This window comes from Pectinophora gossypiella, chromosome 20, assembly GCF_024362695.1.
Source record: "Pectinophora gossypiella chromosome 20, ilPecGoss1.1, whole genome shotgun sequence".
Classification (NCBI taxonomy): Eukaryota; Metazoa; Arthropoda; class Insecta; order Lepidoptera; family Gelechiidae; genus Pectinophora; species Pectinophora gossypiella.
This window is the reverse complement of record NC_065423.1, coordinates 3,874,960-3,896,112: the sequence shown is the minus strand read 5'-3', so window position 1 is coordinate 3,896,112 and position 21,153 is coordinate 3,874,960. Positions and strand designations below refer to the sequence as shown.

Here is a 21,153-nt window from a genome sequence, read left to right as displayed (position 1 = left end):
GTAAATAAGCATGTTGGTGTCCAATAGCAGTTCAGTTAGTTTGTTGCAAAAAATAAAATAAAAAAAACGTATAAAAAAAGCAAAAATATGTTCTTTCAGCCTATATTAATAGATCGTGTCACTGACGTAGCCCAATAAAAAACCCCCACACACCACATACACCATTGAATAAAAAACACAAATACACAATATACACATATCCGAGCTGACGAAAGATCAATACAAAATTGTACTGACTCTGGATCAACTCTGTAGAGCAAAACGACCGATTATCATTGTGTAAAAAGTTAAATTTTCCGCTTGACAAAGGCTCTGCCGCCCTATGGTAGAGGATAGCCAGCGCAAATATAAAAAAAAAAATTGCAGAGTACAATCTCTGGACATAATGGCCGTTCCTTCTTACCGTCAATCATTTTAAATTTCACCGCATTATATCCCCGACCTTGACAAGAGCAACATCTATTCTGCTTAGCTCTGGCTGTGTCTACTAATTTTAATTATGAACATAAATTCTGCATTGAGTTTTATAAACATCGTTTATAATTTCGTTAAGTTCTTGTTTGTGAAGTGCTAATTAATAAACTTGTTATTCCTATTGGTGTTACTATTTTCGTTTTTACTACCTCATCCTATTCTCCTGCTACTGCCGGCACGTCGGGACTCCATCACCACCCATCGTGCCGCAATTTTATATACATACTTACATGCATAAACTCAAGCCTATTATTTCTCAGTCTCACCGGGGTAACCAAAGATTTCCATTTGCTTCGGTCCTAACACACTACCGTTACTTTCTCCACACACACACACACACACACACACACACAAGCACATGCATCGCACACGCACAGGCACAGGCACACGCACACAGTTGCCAACCATTGCCCAATGGCTCAAATTAGCTTCAAAACATTTTGTCGATAGTGCTCCGCACTACCCTAATCCCCTGGTAGTTGCGGCTTCCGAATACATCACGCTTAGGGACCAACTGGGCACCCTCAGGCCTGTTGTTTTGAATGTTGTACCGGATGAGACCCTTCAGCGCTCCCCATTTGTCCGACCAAGTAGTTAATGCCATCTGCGGCAAATCTACAATAAGTCTACAATCGTAGTGTAGTAGTGAGCTTATGTTTTTTTGAAGGGAACGGCCAGAGGTTTGTAGTGAGGCAATTCCGACGCGAAAAACGTTTTGTATCAAATTGCGTCACGACTCGCGCTATTTACGTGGCACGCAGGATACAAATTTGTATGCATGGGAGTATGTACTAGTACATTACAGAATATTCCACCTCTAGAACGCCCGATGAAAATCGCCTTTGTATGACTAGCGCCTAGGTCTACCTGCGATTTACATCGTGTTAGAATATAAACCTTAAGCGGTAGTGCATACTGTTTCTGATTCCAGTACACACCATCTAATTTTCTTTTAAGTTATACCTGTCATTTTCTTATCCGTCGAAAAGAAAAGGGATGAGCAACCGATAGGCATAGAGTTGGACACACCCGTAAATTTTAGGCAGAAATTTAAATAACCCTCCAAAATTTTATATTGGCCAATATGTAATAACCCGACAGAATTAAGTTGACAGCACACGTCAAACGGGTTGCATATCAGCGAGATGCCTATTTAATTCGCAGCATTCATTTTAAATAACTGTTGTCAATCATCCGTCCCTTTCCTTTTCTGCGGATAAGATAATGACAGGTATAACTTTAAAATAAGGAGGTGTCTGCAGGAATCGGGGCCGTTGGTAAGGTAAAGTTGCAAATGATATTCGTCGAAATGAAAACAATATGATTCGTTTTTCATGTCGTTTTATCAGGATGTTATGACTCACAACAAGCTTTTCAACTTCTTGGCTTCTGGCCTATTTTATTACATCATTCAAAGCAATATGTATAAAGTAATACCTATGTGTTTATTTTATCCGGTTGTTACTGCCCTGTGTTATTTTCAATAAAGAATTATTCATCACTATAATTTAAGAACCACGCTCTTGTCGGTGTAGCATTCTCCATTCTTGTCTATCAAAGACCAAAATAAATTCCCTCACTTCCTTATAAGACACGACGTTCACCTTCTCTTCAATCTGTTCCATGTAAGCTCTTCTTGGTCTTCCCCTTTCCCTCTTTCCTTGTAGCTTTCCTTCTATGATGTTTTTAATAAATTCGTCGTGTCTTATTAAGTGACCAATAATTTTGCCCCTTCTGTCCTCAATAACTCTCAATATTTTAAAGAATTATTGATTGATTGATATAACTAATTATTTACCATACGGGATGGGCTGGAAGAGATCTCTTTTAGAGATAAGTCCACCCTTTGTACCTATTTTTTCATTAATTATGTATTAATGTGTAGAGTAAACAGTTAACTATGTCATTCTGAAGAATATTCCCAGTAAATTAACACTTTTACGTACGATTTTCCATATACTCTGTTTATCCAAGCATACTAGGCATATAGGCTTTGGAGATAATTGGCAGACGAACATCTCACGTATTAATTAATATCCTATGAGAATAGCGGATGGGGAAAAGTTGTGGAAAATTAGGTAACTTAATAAAGTAATTGACACTTGTTACTAGGAGACGGGAAGTAAATTCGCACTTCCTTCTTAGTATTCAAAATGGACGCATAATTAAAATCTTCTTCTGTTAAAAATTAATTGAAAAAATATATACAAAAGGCACGGTGATTTATAAAGCATGAATACACACACACACACACACACACACACCAATTAAATTTCTTAGTTTAAAACTTAAACATGTATACATATAGGTAACTAATGTTAAGACATCCGGGAAGTACATCTGGAGCACTGGTGATCCCGAAACACAGGCTCTGGCTTATCTCGGGCGCCAGTCTCCACTCGTACATACCCTTCAATTGTGCATTATTTTGTGAAACCCATTTATGTACATTGTGGAGAACAAATAAAAAGATCTTTATTATTATTATTATTAATAATAACAATAAAAGTGTAAAATGTGTAAATATGTGATAAACAATAAACCTTTCAAATGTTACTTTATGTGGTTGTTTAATTAAAATACCCGGAAGGCACGTTAAGCCGTTGGTCCCGGCGCTGCTGGCCGGCTGTCGAACGCCAAGGGTGCGCGGCGCTCGAAAGACGCTAGTGTCCCGGGGTCTCTTATAGTGAATGGAAATGGCGGAAGCCAGATTCCGGCCAACTTGCGGCAAATCTACTATAAGGCATGACAAAACAAAAAAGAGAGGGCGGAAGCCAGGAATTAAGATGAGATAAGGAAGATATTTATTGCATTCCTGATGTAGAAATTCCTGGTGTCCAATTTACTTCTTAAATTGGTTCGCTGATATTTTTTTTTGGGGTCAATTAAATTAATTATAGTGGAGTCAATTAATGGTTTCACTCCTTATTTGCTAGGAACAAATTCGATTTTGATGATTTACTACTTACTTTAAAAAAAGTCATTGGTCGTAATTATTATTCTGAGAGAGATTCTTTTTTTCTATTTTGGACGCCCTCCATACGTGTATTTGATGTTAATATTTATATTCGAATACTTTTTTTGTGTTTACGCTTGATTTTGTTAATGTGGCGGCCAATATGAAGATAAATGTTTTCTTTTTTTCCTTCTAGAATAATGAGGGATTTTCCAGGCCCCCAATTACTTATTCAAATTACCTAAATGAATACCTATTTTCACTCGGGTATATACTTATTCAAATATATAATGTAATGGCTGAAGCATATACAGGGTGTTAGTGACATCGTAACGAAAACTTTGAGGGATGATTCAGGCCATGATTTTGAGTTGATATCAAGTGGAATTTTCCGTCGCAAAAGTATGGAACGGAAAATAATTTAAATAAGCTCTAAAATTTTCATGACTTCTCCGACAGGAAATTCCACTTGATTTCGACTCAGAATCATGGTCTGAATCATCCCCTTCAGTATTCGTTACAGTGTCACTAACACCCATACCTACTTGTATGGCTACTGTATGTATTTGTATGGGGTGTAAGTGACATCGTAACGAATACTGAGAGGGATGATTCAGCTGATTATTCTGAGTTAGTATCAAGTGGAATTTTCCATCGCAAAAGTATAGAATTGGAAATAATTAAAAAAAACTAAAAAAATAACATGAATTTTGCGACAGAAAATTCCACTTGATATTAACTCAGAATCATGGTCTGAATCATCCCTCTGAGTATTCGTTACGATGTCACTAACACCCTGTATAAAAATATTTTTTGCTTGATATTTTATCCGATTACCTACGTACAGAATTATGTTGCTACCTGCATTGCTTCTCTTTATTTTGATCAGAATAATCATGAGTGGAAGATTGTGCTGAGTGAGGCCCTTTTATCTCAGGACGTCCACCAGCACCTTATGATCATTTCGACAAACATCCGTCTTGCTTTTTTGTAATTGTTTTAGTGGAAAGATAATATGATGTTGTTGACTTTTTTTTTGTTTGTGGCGTCCTTTTATAATAAACTTTTTCTATTCTATTCTATTCTATTCTATTCTATTCTATTCTATTCTATTCTATTCTATTCTATTCTATTCTATTCTATTCTATTCTATTCTATTCTATTCTATTCTATTCTATTCTATTCTATTCTATTCTATTCTATTCTATTCTATTCTATTCTATTCTATTCTATTCTATTCTATTCTATTCTATTCTATTCTATTCTATTCTATTCTATTCTATTCTATTCTATTCTATTCTATTCTATTCTATTCTATTCTATTCTATTCTATTCTATTCTATTCTATTCTATTCTATTCTATTCTATTCTATTCTATTCTATTCTATTCTATTCTATTCTATTCTATTCTATTCTATTCTATTCTATTCTATTCTATTCTATTCTATTCTATTCTATTCTATTCTATTCTATTCTATTCTATTCTATTCTATTCTATTCTATTCTATTCTATTCTATTCTATGTATTATGCCTGGATGTAATAGAAGGGGCCAACATTCATTCAGGGATACATATACTTACCTATATTATGTGCTTTTCTTATTTTATACTTAGATTAAGTAATTAATGTTGTTAAATTATATAAGTAAGTAAATGTTTGTGTGTTGTGGTTTGAGGGTACGTTCTTTAAAATCAACACAGATGGCGCTGTACAGTTATTTTCTTAGTTTAACCCTCTAATTTCATGGATAACAGACATATCTCTCTCTGAAGTGATAAACGAAGGGATTTTTTTACATCATCTATATTTGAGAACGTACCCTGAAAAATCCCTCATTCTACGCGGTTTCTGCAACACTAGCGCCGCAGTCACATAGACATAAGCAGTCCAAAGCAATACGTACAAACTACGATGAAATTAGATAGTAAGGGCACGTGCCAACTAGTTTATTTTTCTAGTGGCTTCCCTGTAAGCTAACATAAATAAGATAGCACAACCAAACATCACGTGGCTTCTATTGACTCACTAAACATGCCAAACGAAATTTGAAATCTAACGGAATCTATATAAGTCTAAATACTATACACACATCATCATCCCCGTAGCATTATCCCGTTTTCAACAGGGTCCGCTTATCTATCCTGAAGATTTGACAGATCCATTTTTATAAAAGCGACTGGAAAACCAGCCCAATGGTGATTAGGTCACATACCTCCGAAAATACATTTCTCGGGAATATAAGCTTCCTCAGGATGTTTTCCTTCATCGCTGAGCACGAGACAATAATTGGTTTAGGCCTGTGCTGGATTCGAACCTGCGACCTCAAAGTGAGAGGCAAGCGTTCTACGTACCAACTGTCACAACAAACTGTTCTGTGTGTGTGTGTAGCAATCAGACAAAGATTATATATTAGATAGGCAGTTTTTGTTATTCATTTCCCTTACGATTTATTACAAAGAAGAAAGAGGTTAGAAAGGCCCTAACGCAAATTTTGTATTAGAAACTTTTATGTGTAAAGAAATTATGTGATAGGGTGCAATTTATCATTACTTATCAAAATTGTTTTTTTGATAAATAGCCGATCATACTAAGGTTTTTAGCTTTTCTGTGATAACGAGGGATCTCCTTGCATGATAGTCGATATTTGTTTTTTTATTTTATCCTGCATCATTGGCCACAGCATCTATCGTAGATGATTCTTGCAGCACTTGTGAGTCTACGGGTTCCCGCAGCGCCGCCGATGGCTATAGATCCCTATAGCAGCGCGGCATTTTTTGCCACATCGTTCGCACACAAAACGCATTTATCCTGCAGGTTATTATAATACACAAGACGACCTTTTAATATGCCATCGCGGAGCTCCGTGAGTCATAGAGTTTGCGGAAAAATGGAGTGCAAAGTTGAAGTATCATATTTATCGCGTTTCTTCGAACCTCTGTGTTCTATTCCGTGACTTAAACTGCTTAAATCTAAGACCAATGTGGGGCCTACCTGGGGGTTAAAAATGCCACAAGCAATTCATCTAAAAAAGCAATATTGCTATTTGACATTTGTGTGCATTCTTCTTCTTTATGTACTTATATGTGTGTCGTAGGTTTTACCTAAATATTTTTTTTATCATTATTTTTTATCGTGTGGGTTGTGAGGTGGAATACCAACCTCATCAACCCGCGACCCGCGAATCGTGTGCATTGCGCACTTACTTTTATATGTGCAAATGTCAAATTGCAATATTGCTTTGTTAGATGAATTGCTTTGATGTGGCCTTTTTAACCCCCGTGTTTTGACTTAGTATTTTACGCGCTTCCAGAAGAGAAGCTACATTACCTCATTGGAAGGAAAACAAACGTACCACACGATCCATCTTCAATCTCATTAAGTTGTCATATCTATCTTATCTACGTGTTTACTACTTTTAATTGCCATCTGAAGCACCTTAGTCGTTAAAAACAACTCATAATAAATTCTTACAATACTTCAATGAAGTTGTTAAACTTTTATTTCTAGTAATTACTTCAGTTTAATCGATATTTTTTCCATCCCCTTTTCATTCCCGTAGGGGGTGATTTCCGGAATAAAAACAACCTTACATTTTTCTCTTGGTCTAAAACTATCTCCATACCAAATTTTATCTAAATCGGTTCAGCGGTTTAAGCGTGAAAAGGTAACAGATAGACAGTTACATAACATAACATAAACAGCCTACTTACGTCCCACTGCTGGGCACAGGCCTCCCCTCAATCAACCGGAGGGGGTACAGAGTTACTTTTGCATTTATAATGTTTGCGACATTTTCAGGCGGATACATTTAGTATAAGCTTTATTTCGATGGCGACACGAAAAATAGATAATTATTAGTATAGATTCATAAATATTATGTCAATTTTGATATAATTTTGAGACGGAAGTTTCAAATACTTAATATCAAAAATCTCCTTTACGATGGCTATTTTGATTAATTAATACCTAAACAATACAATAGATTGTTTGGCTAATTAAAATATTATTGATTCAGTTACGCAATTATTTATTGTTATTGTTACCTACTTTATTAAAGCTTTTCCCCCAGAAACCTAGTAAATATTTTTATAGATCATTGCAGGAGGTAATCAATTGTTATCTCGAGTGTTATTTCATATTGTTACTATCGTAATGACTGACAAACACTCCAGTATAGTGAGGTATGTACCACATTTTTACCGACTTCAAAAAAGGAGGAGGTTCTCAATTCGACCGTATATTTTTTTTTTTTTTTTTTTTTTTTTTTTTTTTTTTTATGTTTGTTCGGGCATATCTTCGTCGTATATGAACCGATTTTGATAATTCTTTTTTTGTTTGAAAGGAGATATACCCAAGGGGGTCCCATGTCAAGGAAGTCAGGATCTGATGATGGAAGACCAGAGAAATCGAGGGGAATTTTCAAAAATCGTAGGAGCGACTAGTGCGTTTGTAAAGTCATATTGATCGGATCGATCTTTAAGCTTCGGGAAAACTTCCCGACCTTCGAAAACTGGTCAGCATCAGGGAGATACCCTATGGCCTGGCAAAACTATACAACCTGGAGCAATTTTTCTTTCACGAAACGTATTTAAATCTTGATCAAATTCAATCGCCGGTGCAAAAAAACAAAATGGCGGAAAAAAAAGATGGCCGCCATACAAAATTTTGTCGATTTTGGAAGAAGCCCGTTTGGGTAAAAATAATGTATGGGGCGCTTACTCAAAACGTCATGTAGAGTACGGAAATACTTTCTGGTCACCAAAAACTGCTCCGCATCAGAGAGATACTCTACGGCCTGGCAAAACTATCGCACGTGAACCAATATTTCTTTCAGAGCACTTATTTAAATCTTGGTCAAATTCCATAGCGCGTAAAAAAAAAAACAAAATGGCGGAAAAACAAGATGGCCGCCATACACAATTTTGTTTTTTCAGAAAATGTCTCGGGATATAAAATATATATCGGGGTTGTGATTGGATCGTCATGTTAAGTATGGAAATACTTCCTGATTTTCGAAAACTGCTCCGCATCAGGGTGACACCCTACGGCCTGGCGAAACTATCACACCTGAACCAATTTTTCTTTCACGAAACCTATTTAAATCTTGGTCGAATTTAATGGCCGGTGAAAAAAATACAAAATGGCGAAAAAACAAGATGGCCGCCATACAAAATTTTGTTTTTCCAGAAAATGTCTTGGGGGTAAAAATGATGTATAGGGGTGTGATCGGAACGTCATCTTTGAAAACTGCTCCCAATCAGGGAGACATCCTACGGTCTGGCAAACCTATTGCACCTGGATTTTGTTTGTTTCCACGACACCCATTTAAATCTTGGTCAAATTCTGTCGCCGGTGAAAAAAAACAAAATGGCTGAAAAACAAGATGGCCGCCATACGAAGAGGGACAGTTTCGAATAAACAGGACACGCGAGCTGCTTTAGCAGCGAGCGAACCACGCGAAATCTACTGTATCTATATGTATGCGTGAGTGTGTATGATAGCAGCTTCCACTGACAACCACATGTGTGTATGTACACATACACATGTGTGTGTGTGTGTGTGCGTGTGTCTGTGTGTGTGCGTGTATCTGTGTGTGTGCGTGTGTACGTGCGCGTGTGCTCGTGTGCGTTAGCGCGTGTGTGAGTGTGTGTGTAAACATGTTCATCAATAATAATTGTGATCACTACTAATAATATATTATATTATTATATATGAATATAAATCAGAAAATCTGTCTGTCTGCATCCTTGCTCGGTCTAACCATCACTTAAAATCGTAAAATAAAATAAAATTTTTAACAAAAAAAAACCGACTTCAAACGCAAAACTAAAAAGCAATAAATAAATTTACTTCGCACAAAGTAATTAGTACGTATTTTCAATTAGTTAATTAATTTATAATTCTGAAGTCGGTGCCAAGTAAATGCTACAACAACCCTACTACAATATCAAATTACTATGTACACACAATATTGTTTAATACCTATATCAAAGCAATTACAAAACAATGTCAAACAAAATATTACAAAACAATCAGTATTGAAAAATATATGAATCGGTACTTCGTTGTAGCATTTCCTTGGCACCGGCTTCAGAATTATAAATTAATTAACTAATTGAAAATACGTACTAATTACTTTGTGCGAAGTAAATTTATTTATTGCTTTTTAGTTTTGCGTTTGAAGTCGGTTTTTTTTTGTTAAAAATTTTATTTTTATAAATATAGCGGCACCTTTTATCTTTCAAATAATATCTAAATACTTCAGTACAAAAATGTTTTAAGAAATGTGTATTCGCACGAAAATACAGGATGTTAGTGACATCGTAACGAAAACTTGATTCTGAGTTGATATCAAATGGAATTTTCCGTCGCAAAAGTAAGGATCGGAAAAAAAAAATAACAAAAATAAAAAACACAATATTCATTAATTTTTTGACAAGAAATTCCACTTTATATCAACTCAGAATCATGGTCTGAATCATCCCCCTCAGTATTCGTTACGGGGTCACTAACACCCATACCTACTTGTATGGCTACCGTATGTACATGTACGGGGTGTAAGTGACATCGTAACGAATACTGAGAAGGATGATTCAGCTGATAATCCTGAGTTAATATCAAGTGGAATTTCCAACGCAAAAGTATAGAAAAGAAAATAATTAAAAAAAAACTAAACAAATTTCACTTGATATCAACTCAGAATCTCGGTCTAAATCATCCCCCTGAGTATTTGTTACGATGTCACTAACACCCTGTATAGTGTGGTGGGGTATGCTCCCCCTTCCGCTCCGGTTGATTGAAGGGAGGCCCAACAGTGGGACGTATATAAACTGTTGTTATGCAAATGTCACCGCCTCTGATGCGCCATGTTCCTGTTGTAAAAAACTCTTTAATGGTATGGAGACTGGCTGCTCTTTTCTCCAAATTGTTGTTTCTTTGTACTCTGATCCTATCTGCCTAAAGGCTAGGTAGTGAAGCTCTTTAACCCCCGACGCAAAAACGACGGGGTGTAATAAGTTTGACGTGTCTGTGTGTGTGTGTGTGTGTGTGTGTGTGTGTGTGTGTGTGTGTGTGTGTGTGTGTGTGTGTGTGTGTGTGTGTGTGTGTGTGTGTGTGTGTGTGTGTGTGTGTGTAAATGTGTATACGTCTGTCTGTGGCATCGTAGCTCCCAAACGGATGATCCAATTTTAATGCGTTTTTTTTTTGTTTGAAAGGTATTTCAGTCATGAGTGTTCTTAGCTATGTTTGGTGGAAATCGGTTCAGGTCTTCAAGGTCATCTCATCATAGGAATATTACACGCTCAGTTTGCTTGCAAGCATATGTGGGATCTGACATTTGAAACACTAATGTCTTCTGAAACCACTGAGCTGGTCTGCTGTTAGGGCTCGAAGACGTAACCCTGGACTGCCTTTTAGTAAACCCATCGAGTTTGCTGGGCTCGTTGGATTTGTCTTAACTAGTTCTCTTTATGTTTCTGTGTCATAATACGTACTTACTTTAAATATTACGTACTTTTTTTGGCCAGGGGTTTTTTTTAAATTTCAATTTATTTATTTCTTTACATAACTTTTGCGCTTATTTACTGCCGAAACATTCCCAAAGTGGATGTCCCGGGAACGACACATCACTAAGACGGGTCTCACGACTAACTGCATTGTATAATGATTTAACTTCACCACCTAACGGGATATTGAAGGCCCCGCGTTCGATTCCAGTCGAGTTAATTTAGGTTACGGCGTTTGTTTTGCTTGGTCTAATTTATATGCGGGGCAGGCGTAGATGAGAGTTTTATTCCATACAATACGTACTGTTGTTAGGCTGCTAGAATCCCTACTAATATACTAAACATTACAAATTATGAGAAAGTACTTCTCTGTCAGAATCAGAATCTGAATCATTTATTCAACGTAATTATCATAGATAAACTTGTTGAAGGTCAATGTAACATTTTTGAATCTATGTCATTTCGCAAGGTGTTATGGCTGAAGAGAAGAAATGTCAAGAAACTGCAACAGCAACACATCTTTTAAATTAATATAGGTATACATTACAAGTTATTTAATAACTAGAGAAACATATTTAATACCATGCATTTTTATCATTTAGGTAATCATTAATTTTCATTTCAATTTTCAATCACAATATGAGCTTTCAATTTATTTTCTGACAAATTCAAAATACTGACTGGTATTTTATTGTAAAAACGTATACATAACCACAAGAAAGATGAATTTAATTTACTTAGCCGAGAATTTTGGATAGCAATTAACATAAAATAAACAAATATTTTATCGCACAAACAGGAAAAAACAAAAGAGAAATAGAGAGCAATTGTATTTTTGTTGCTTGTATTTGTAAGTTTTTGCATTTTTTATATTTGCTTTTTCATACAATTTCCTTAGTAATTTCATGTTTTGACGTTTAGTAAAAGGTAACTGATTTGACTAGTTGAAAACTAGCCTATTGACATCACGTGGTTGATTCTATCTACGCGCTCGGTCTGCGATTGTTGAAGTTAAGCAACTTTCGATGGGTACACGAAAAGAGAATAGGTTATAATCACGTAAAATCTGGACAGCGCCACCTATATTTTTGGGGAACGTAGCCTGGAAAGTCATGGTTAACAGGTACAGTCATGAGCAATATCATGTACAATACAAATACACTTTATTGCACCAAAATAAAAAGAAATAATTACAAAAAGACTCATAACTAAGTACATGGCAAACGGTGGCGTGTACCCACTTTAGAACCCTGTCGCACTATCATAGTTGACATTTAATGAGACTTACGGTTTAATTTGTCAAAAAAGTTAATGTGACATGGTTTCAAAGTGTATACATATTAGTACACGTGACCGTACGTCCGTTTTCATAATAGAGCAACACGGACCACCGCGGACCGTTTTGAAATTTTTTGTTTGATCTTGGTTTCATGCCAATGCTAAAGCGTGTAAACATCCGAAACTTTTTGTGTTATACAAAGACGAAATTATTCATGTCAGGTGTGCTAAGGAAATCAATGTTGGAAGTTTTTGTTATAAACAAACTAGCATTCCGCCCGCGACTTTGTTAAGAAGAGAACTCAAAACATAGTATAACGCAGCAACACGCCGGGATCTCCGAAGGGGTAGGCAGAGGTGTACAGTCTACACCCACTCTTCAGATATGTTTAAGTCCACGTGAATCATCCACAATATGCGATATCGAGGCAGGCCACCAGCCCGGTGGCCGGATGACATTGTGAGGTATCTTCTCCTTCTTCAGGTGCCTCTCCAACTAGTGGAGGTTGGCCATCAGCTCTGATTGATCCTTATCTCCCGCGAGGCGGAACAGTTCGACCGCACTCGTGATCCCGGTCCACGCCCTGATATTACGCAACCAGGACTTCCTCCTCCGACCCACTCTTCGTTTTCCTGCGACTTTGCCCATCATTATGAGTTGCAGCAGCTGGTACCTTTCGTGTCTTAGCATATGCCCTAAATATGAAACTTTTCTCTTTTTGACGGTCTGACGGTCTCATTGGGAGGTATGCCGGAAAGCAATGGATGAGACTCGCACAGGACCGGAAAGGATGGCGTTAAAGAGAGGACGCCTATACCCAGAAGTGGCTGGATACAGGCTGAGTAGATAGAATCAACCATCATCATCACCAGTCAATTAACGTCCCCACTGCTGGGGCACGGGCCTTCCCTATGGATGGACAGGGAGATCGGGCCTTAAACCACGAATGGTGGTTATTAACGACTGCTAATGCAGCCGGGACCAACGGCTTAACGTGCCTTCCGAAGCACGGAGGAGCTCGAGATGAAAACTTTTTTTTGTGGTCATCCATCCTATGACCGGCCTTTGCGAAAGTTGCTTAACTTCAACAATCGTAGACCGAGCGCATTAACAGCTGCGCCACCGAGCTCCTCATTTCAGCCAAACAGGAAACTAATTCTCACTAGCATTAAAAATGTTTTACATGCAATAATATAATTGTATTGCTTCTTCAACATAATATTTCAATAAACACATCATGTGACGTGTTATAATAAATAACATGCAAAGTGCATTAGGGTCGTTTAATCAAAGACACGGACGTAATAAAAAAGTAAAAAAGCCAATGGTCATTATCACGTTAATAATTCCTAAAGAAAGAGAAGAGAAGTAAATTAAATCGTAAAAACGAAATTTCAACCCTGAAATCCATTGTTATTTTCATTTGTTCAATTAGAAATATTTTTATAACATTTCATAAATTACACATACATGTGGGATAATGAAATAACTCGGATATTTTTTAAATGTCTTTACTCCTTTTTATACACACACACCTTATATTAAAACCAAAATCCTCCCTCCCGTCCGACATCGCACCAAAGACTCCCCTTTCTTACTTTTAAGAACTCACTAAGTCCCATTCATTAACCATCCTCCTTTCATACCATAAACAATCAAATTCCCATTCATTATCCTTACATAGCATTCTTACTTTCCTACATACATTGGTTTACGAACATCGCTAACCAGGGTTGATGGGGTTGGTAATCCACCTCACAGCCTACACGATAGAAGAAGATTGCTAAACCTAAACAGGTTTGTATGTCTAGTAGTAATCGGGACTATACCGACCCCACCGGCGTGGTTGACGATTTCCCTAATTCAGCGCTTATCGCAATGCGCCCGCTGTTGTCTTAAATTTTATCCCGGGTGAGTGCCCTCTCCGCTCCCCATTTATCCGGCCAAGCAGTTAATATAATTTGCATGTCTACTATAAGTTACTTCAAAAAAAAATACTATCGTTTTCCCCTGTCGTCTGGGTTGTGAAGTGAATGACTAACCTCAGTAAATCTGGTGTCAGGTTTATTACTGAGCCGCCATAATCTCCTGACATGACTCATGCAAAGACTACGTACTTACATAAGAGTACTCGTAGTAACCGGACCAACATGCAACGGCTTAATATGCCTTCCATAGCACGGATAATCTTACTTTCGGATCGGCAGATCAGCTTGTAATGTTTAGACATTAACCAAACCAGGGATCAGAAAGTGATTTTTGTGACATGTTCCCACCGGGATTGGGACCTGGGACCTCCGGATAGTGAGCCCAACGCTCAACCACTGGAACACGGAGAGGAGGTTTTAGGTATTGTAAAAAATAAAAAAAACATCGGCTACCAAAAACCAGCAAAAACTGGTGTTATTTGAACCATAATATCTGCCACAATATCACACCTGTAAAACAATATTTACACTCGACAAAACAGCTTGAAACCTAAACGCCGACATGGTTTTGAATAGAGGTACAATTTGAAGGGACAGGTGAATGACTTAAATGTTGTCATAAGGACGTAGACTTCACGACAGCAGGGAGCGGCGTGAGTATTGTATGGACCGTCCACTATGGTATCGACTAGGGAATGCAATCTCTATTTCCCGGGATCCCGATTTCGCGAGATCTACTACCGTAGATTGAACATCAGCGTCATCAAAAAGTGGGACTCAAAGTTACTGTTAATACAGCGACGTTGACAGTTCATTACCTCAGTGCGCGACTAGGCGCCGAAGTGGCAACACGGGGAAGTGCGTGGTAAAAACTTGCAAAAATAGAAGCTCAAAGCGAAAAAGAAGGATGGAACATCATATTTCTAATAAGTAATGACATTGTGCATGTTATCATAGTATTAAACATTTTAATTTTCGCTGTAAAACCCAGCAAAATTATTATTTTATTTTAAAATACTTACACTAAAACAAGTTCTTCCGGTCAATCCGAGTCGCAGAATAACCCGGTCGGGTTACGAAGCACCACACGCTAATATACGCAATAAGACGATGCGTACTTTCTTAATTTGACATTATTGAATGTATATACCGCTGTGTAAGGATGTATAGCTAAACAAGCGCCAAGTTTTCGCCGCAGTTTTGTATCAAGCGTTTTATCTACGGTAGTGGTAAATCAATGAATTTTTCGGATTCAATCCTTAATCAAAATACTCGTAAATGACGAGATCCTATTCGAGATTGACGGGATTGGCCGAATGTCCTTGAGTTATACTACCCGTTTCTCGTATGGTACCTCTGTGGTCCAGAGGTTGAACGTCGGGCTCACGATCCGGAGGTCCCGGGTTCAATTACCGGTGGCGACATATCACAAAAAATACTTTGTGGTCCCTAGTTTGGTTAGGACATTACTGGCTGATCACCAGATTGTCCGAAAGTAAGATGATCCGTGTTTCGGAAGGCACGTTAAGCCTTTGGTTCCGGTTACTACTTACTGGTGTAAGTAAGTAGTCGTTACATGAGCCATGTCACGGGCCTTCGGCGGCTCAATAGTGACCCTGACACCAGGGTTGATGAGGTTGGTAATTCACCTCACAACCCACACGATAGAAGAAGACTACTACAAGTTATTGCAAAATTATTACTAACAAAAGTTTTTCAATATAGTCCCTGAACACACTGTATTTCTATAAGAACATCTTAGTGTCTCTCTGTTTACTCCGGTGCGTGCGTTTATGTAATTATAATAATGTCATATATCATATAATAATATTTGTACTGTTGATAATAAATAAATACAATGACTGTTATAATTATTCTACTTGAATTCAAGAAGTTACAAATGGATAGTTTCTTAGGATAAAGATAAATTACAAAATTCTGATTACAAAATAAAGATAAATCTAAACAAAAATCTTATTTCAATTAAACTTATTTAAGAATTTTAATAAAAAACACTGTAATAATAAGTGCGACATTTTGTCACGTTTCTCTATGACGTCGCATGTCGCTTTTTCATACAAATTCTATAGTCATTTCGTGTTTTGATGTTTAGTCAAAAGTAACAGATTTGACTAGTTGGAAACTAGACTAATCTCCGCCTTTCTGCGCCTATCAAGTACATAGGCTTAGCGATAGGCTTAGCCAGGGTTTGGAAAACAAACACGAGGCGTAGGGATACTCATCAAAATCGGATTATGTCGTTAATACCTCTTTCAAAACAGATTGACTTGATTATTCGTCACTTTTCCTTTCCTATCAAATCAGATAAAGAGTTAGTAGGAAAACATGTTTTTTTTAAAGGCCGAATCATGAACACTTAAGCCGCTGAGCATGTCCAAGTTTTTTAGTAGTGTGTCATGCACAAAAAAAAATGTAGTAAATGCCACACACTACGGACCTAGAAAGATTTTTTTTTACTTTTGACGGATTTGCTCTTGGCCCCAGACGTTTTTATTTGCATTGACAAAAGCATTGACGAGGCCTCAAATGGAGCTCGCCCAGAAGGTACCTGTTCACTCTGGCCTTGAAATTGAAAATTTAAGCTTTATGAGTTTGAATTCATGTTTAGATCAAAGATAATTGATATCACGTGTTTCCAAGACTACGGGTGTTAATCGTTCTCATTCATCTCAGGCCTTAACATCTTTATCAGATGATTCAAACAGCGTTTCTGTGGCAACTTTTAAAATGGCTATAAATTCCGATGGGTGAGCGACAGTAGCGGCCGCACGACTGGCATTGTAGTTGAGGATTATTAGATGGTACAGGTGGTAAATCGTTCTCATTTGGTACAATATATTTCACTTCCACATTCACTTACCACCCAGCTCCTTGATATAAATTGGTGTAACATTATAATCGAAAACTTGAAGCATACTCAAATTGCGGACCATATTCATACTCAAACGTAGAGTTAAAACAATCAAGACTATAAAAGCACAATCGCATTCACGCGGCGAACGTTAACCACTAACTAGTGACTCGACAATTTACGTGTATTGTCCAACTAATGGACATAATTGCAATGCATAGGTTACAGAAATAACATCTACACATGGACGACAAGATATTTCATAAAACGTTTCAAAAAATAAATCTTACCCTTTGGTAAGATTGGTGGAATTTCCTGTCGGAAAATTCATGAAATTTTTGTGTTTTTTATAATTATTTTCCGTTCTATACTTTTGCGACAGAAAATTCCACTTGATATCAACTGAGAATCATGGCCTGAATCATCCCTCAAAGTTTTCGTTACGATGTCACTAATACCCTGTATAAATAAAAATATAAGTCCAAAATCTGAAATCCGACTAGGCAAAAATCACGCTTAGGACTCCTAAGAGATTGCTTACCTCGGCATACGACCACAGCTGTCTTCTAAACATCACTATTCGGAAGAATTTCTTTGAAACATACCTATTTTCTTGTTTCATAATAGAATTCGTTCGCTCTCATACATTTAATACTTTTTGTCGTTTGCGGAAAAAAGCGACTTGTTTACCCCAAACTATCCTTATTGATTACATGCTAATAGTGTTAGGTACCCTATTCTTAGAAGCCTACGTATCGTGTTGCGAGGGTAAACATAAAATACTACAACAGACACTGTATGTTCTTACTTTAGAAAAAAAAAAGCGGAAGAATTTATTGTTAAACCTTAATCTCGATAGCATAGAGTAAACACTTTATTGCACATAAAATACAATAGGGTATTTGACCGGGTCAAACATAAATTATAAAAATGCCAGTCTAACAATATCAAAAATCAATCTAATTTTACTTTTCGAATTATTTTAAATTTTTATTTATGAATTAAGTAATAATGAGTACGACGTTTGACCGCTTTTATTAATGACGTCACAGGACAGGATTTCCATACAAACTCTACAGAAAACTTTCGTTTTGACGTTTCGTAAAAAAATATCTCATTTGGGCCGTGTACTAGGTTCATGATAAATTATGAAATTCTGATTACTAAATAGAGACAGATAAAAGTAACGAAAAACATTTTCTTTTTTCTTATTATTTATGAATTTTAATCAAGAAAAACGTAGAAATAAGTACGTTTTTCTATGACGTCACAGTGTGCTTTTTCATACTAATTCCATAGTCATTTCGTGTTTTGACGTTTAGTAAAGGCAACTGACTAACTGTACAGATGAAAATTAGCCTTTTGCCTAGGTTGTCAAGACAGTAGCTTATTATAAAATGACAACAGAATAACCTCAGAACAGAAAATCTGTGAGGATAACTTCAACAACATCATCTGACTCGTTAAGTGGTGGATGATACGGCTTATGCTTATGACTGAACACACTTACCTATTACATCACATAACATACCATCATGCCTGTATCCCTGAAGGGGTAGCCAATGGTGTATAGGTAGTACATACACCCACTCTTCCCCAGCTATGTTTAAGTCAAATGTAAGATGGAGCGAGCAAATTGCCGTTAACTGGGCACAAATGGGATTGGTAATCCATCGATTCCCTTTCTCTCTCTCTCTCTCTTTATTTAAGAGCTGCGCTCTTGTCGGTGGAGTAATCGCCTCCATTTTCATTACTCCATAGATAGGGTGTGTAGAACGGTGGTCGATTCCATTTGTGCCTATATACTTGTGCATATTTGAATGAAACGTAACGTAAAGGTGTGTGAAAGAGAGAGCGAGGAGTGAGCGAGAGAGAAAAGAGGGTTGCAGAATGACAGGAAAATGGCGGTCGGTTGTTTTAAAATGGAAAATGTATTAAGTTCATAAAATGTTTTTAATAAACAAGTGTTGAACAAATATGCTCCATACCCCTCCGGTTGATTGAGGGAGGCCCATGCTCAGTAGTGGGACGTATATATATAGGCTATTTATGTACAGTCGACTCTCGTTAATTCGAAACTCGAGGGACTCTTGAAATATTACGAATTATCGAGTGTTTGAAATATCAAATGGTTCGAAATTTGTGAGAGAAAATAAATAAAACTTCGAATTATTAAGTGTTGGTTAATTTTTATTTATTAATATAAAAATGACAAGAATTAAGAGGTACATTCGTGTACATACTCTCGTGTATCTTGATACAAGTTTGAACTTGTCGCAAAATGTACTTACAATATTTCCGCCTCTTCTCTCTGCAACTTTGAATTGTCGAGTGTTGGACGCTGATGAGTTCGAATTAACGCGTCGTTTTGTTAAATAGCAATGTTTTTTTCGTTCGAATTACCAAGTGTATGAAAATGTATTGATTTAGTTCGTAATATAAAGAGATTTAGTAGGGAACTCGTGATAACTTTGAATTATAGAGAGGTTCGAATTATCGCAAGTTTGAATTAACGAGAGTCGACTGTATGTATATGAACTAATATAATCGTTTCCATCATGCTCCCATCACACAATCCTGAAAACCACGTGATATCAATTATCTATGAACCAACTATGAATTCAAACTCACGAAGTTGAAGTAAGTCATTATAGTACTTTACGGATAAACTAAACACAGGAAAGTAGATGTTTTTGTCGTGACTTATTGTAGATTTGCCGCACATGGCATTAACTACTTAGTCGGACAAATAAAGAGCGCTGAGGGTAGGAAAGTTGATTTTTTTTGTAGAAGATTCGTAGATACACTTATAGTTGTTTTAAGTTTACGCGGTTATTGTCATAATTAAAGCACATAGTAACGGGTTCCCGTTACTTTTATCCCAGAATATAATAATAGGCTTTCTTGGTAGGCAAGTCCGTTTACCGTTATGTAATTCTATTAATGGCAAACAATACCGGATTGGTTGTGAAAGCAAAACCGTACTTACCCGTAAATACTACCATCGACCATACAACCAAATAGACGCCGACCGCCTTTATTAGGTACGAACCAAATACAAATTTTTATTGGTAACGTAAGCTACATGTCATTGGTAAGTACATTAATTAAGTGTATACATTATTATAGCAAAGAAATTTATTAAAGTCATAAAATATGTTCTTAAATAACAACTATTTTAGGAGCTTTTTAAAAGATTGGGTGGACGCTGCATCCAGTATTTCCGGTGGTAAGCGATTATACACAGATGGACCTATTATATAAATAGATTGCTCACTCTTTTTTGATTTGTGTTACCAATTGGTTCTTTTTAGAATTTCGACGGAGGCTATGCAGTAGATCGGCACCTCGACGATCAAACACAGCCGAATTCGCGACCGTGAATAATGCTATTTGGCGTATGTATTCGCACCTTTCGAACCGAAGGATAGAGGGCCACGATGTAAGTCCACATATTTCATTTAATGGAACTAATTGACAAGGCATAATAATACTTACTATGCAGCATCTGCGTCAGTAGCGTTGCGGTCGCGAGACTTTTCATGGCGCGGACTATACAGGTGTTAGTGACACCGTAATGAATAGATACTGACGAGAATAATTCAAACCATGATTCTGAGTTGTTATCAAGTGAAATTTCCTGTTGCAAAATTTTAGTGTTTACTTGAATAATTTTCAGTTCCACACTTTTTGGACTGTAAATTGCACTTGATATGAACTTTAGTCTTCGTTTTAATTTATGGCATAGAATTCATACCGTCATATAGCTGACGGAGTTAGGGACGAGGAAAGCAAGGGTGTTCGAATTGTATCACTTAAGATCCTAAACAAGTCCTAAGGTCAAGGAGGTGGTCGCTAGTGGTCGTAATCGGTAAAGAGTCTAGCTGGTGCATCGTCGATGGATATATTTTTATTGATGGATTTCAATAGCTGTTGGGATTTTCCGAGGCCTTTCATATTATAAAACATCCACTCTTATCCTCCTAGCATTATCCCGTTTTTCACATGGTCCGCTTACCGAACTTGAAGATTTGACAGGTCCCGTTTTTAACAGAAACGACTGCCTGTCTGACCTTCCAACCCGCTTAGGGAAAACCAGCCCAATACAGATTAGGTTAGGTTAGGTTTACATACCTC

At 36.9% G+C, this 21,153-nt stretch overlaps 1 protein-coding gene across 1 annotated transcript in view; it reads right to left on the bottom strand.

Annotated features, from left to right (window-relative positions):
* LOC126375894 (gustatory receptor for sugar taste 43a-like) overlaps nt 1-21,153 on the bottom strand; it is a 59,077-nt gene that overhangs the window by 12,061 nt on the left and 25,863 nt on the right. The gene's annotated exons all lie outside the window — the stretch shown is intronic.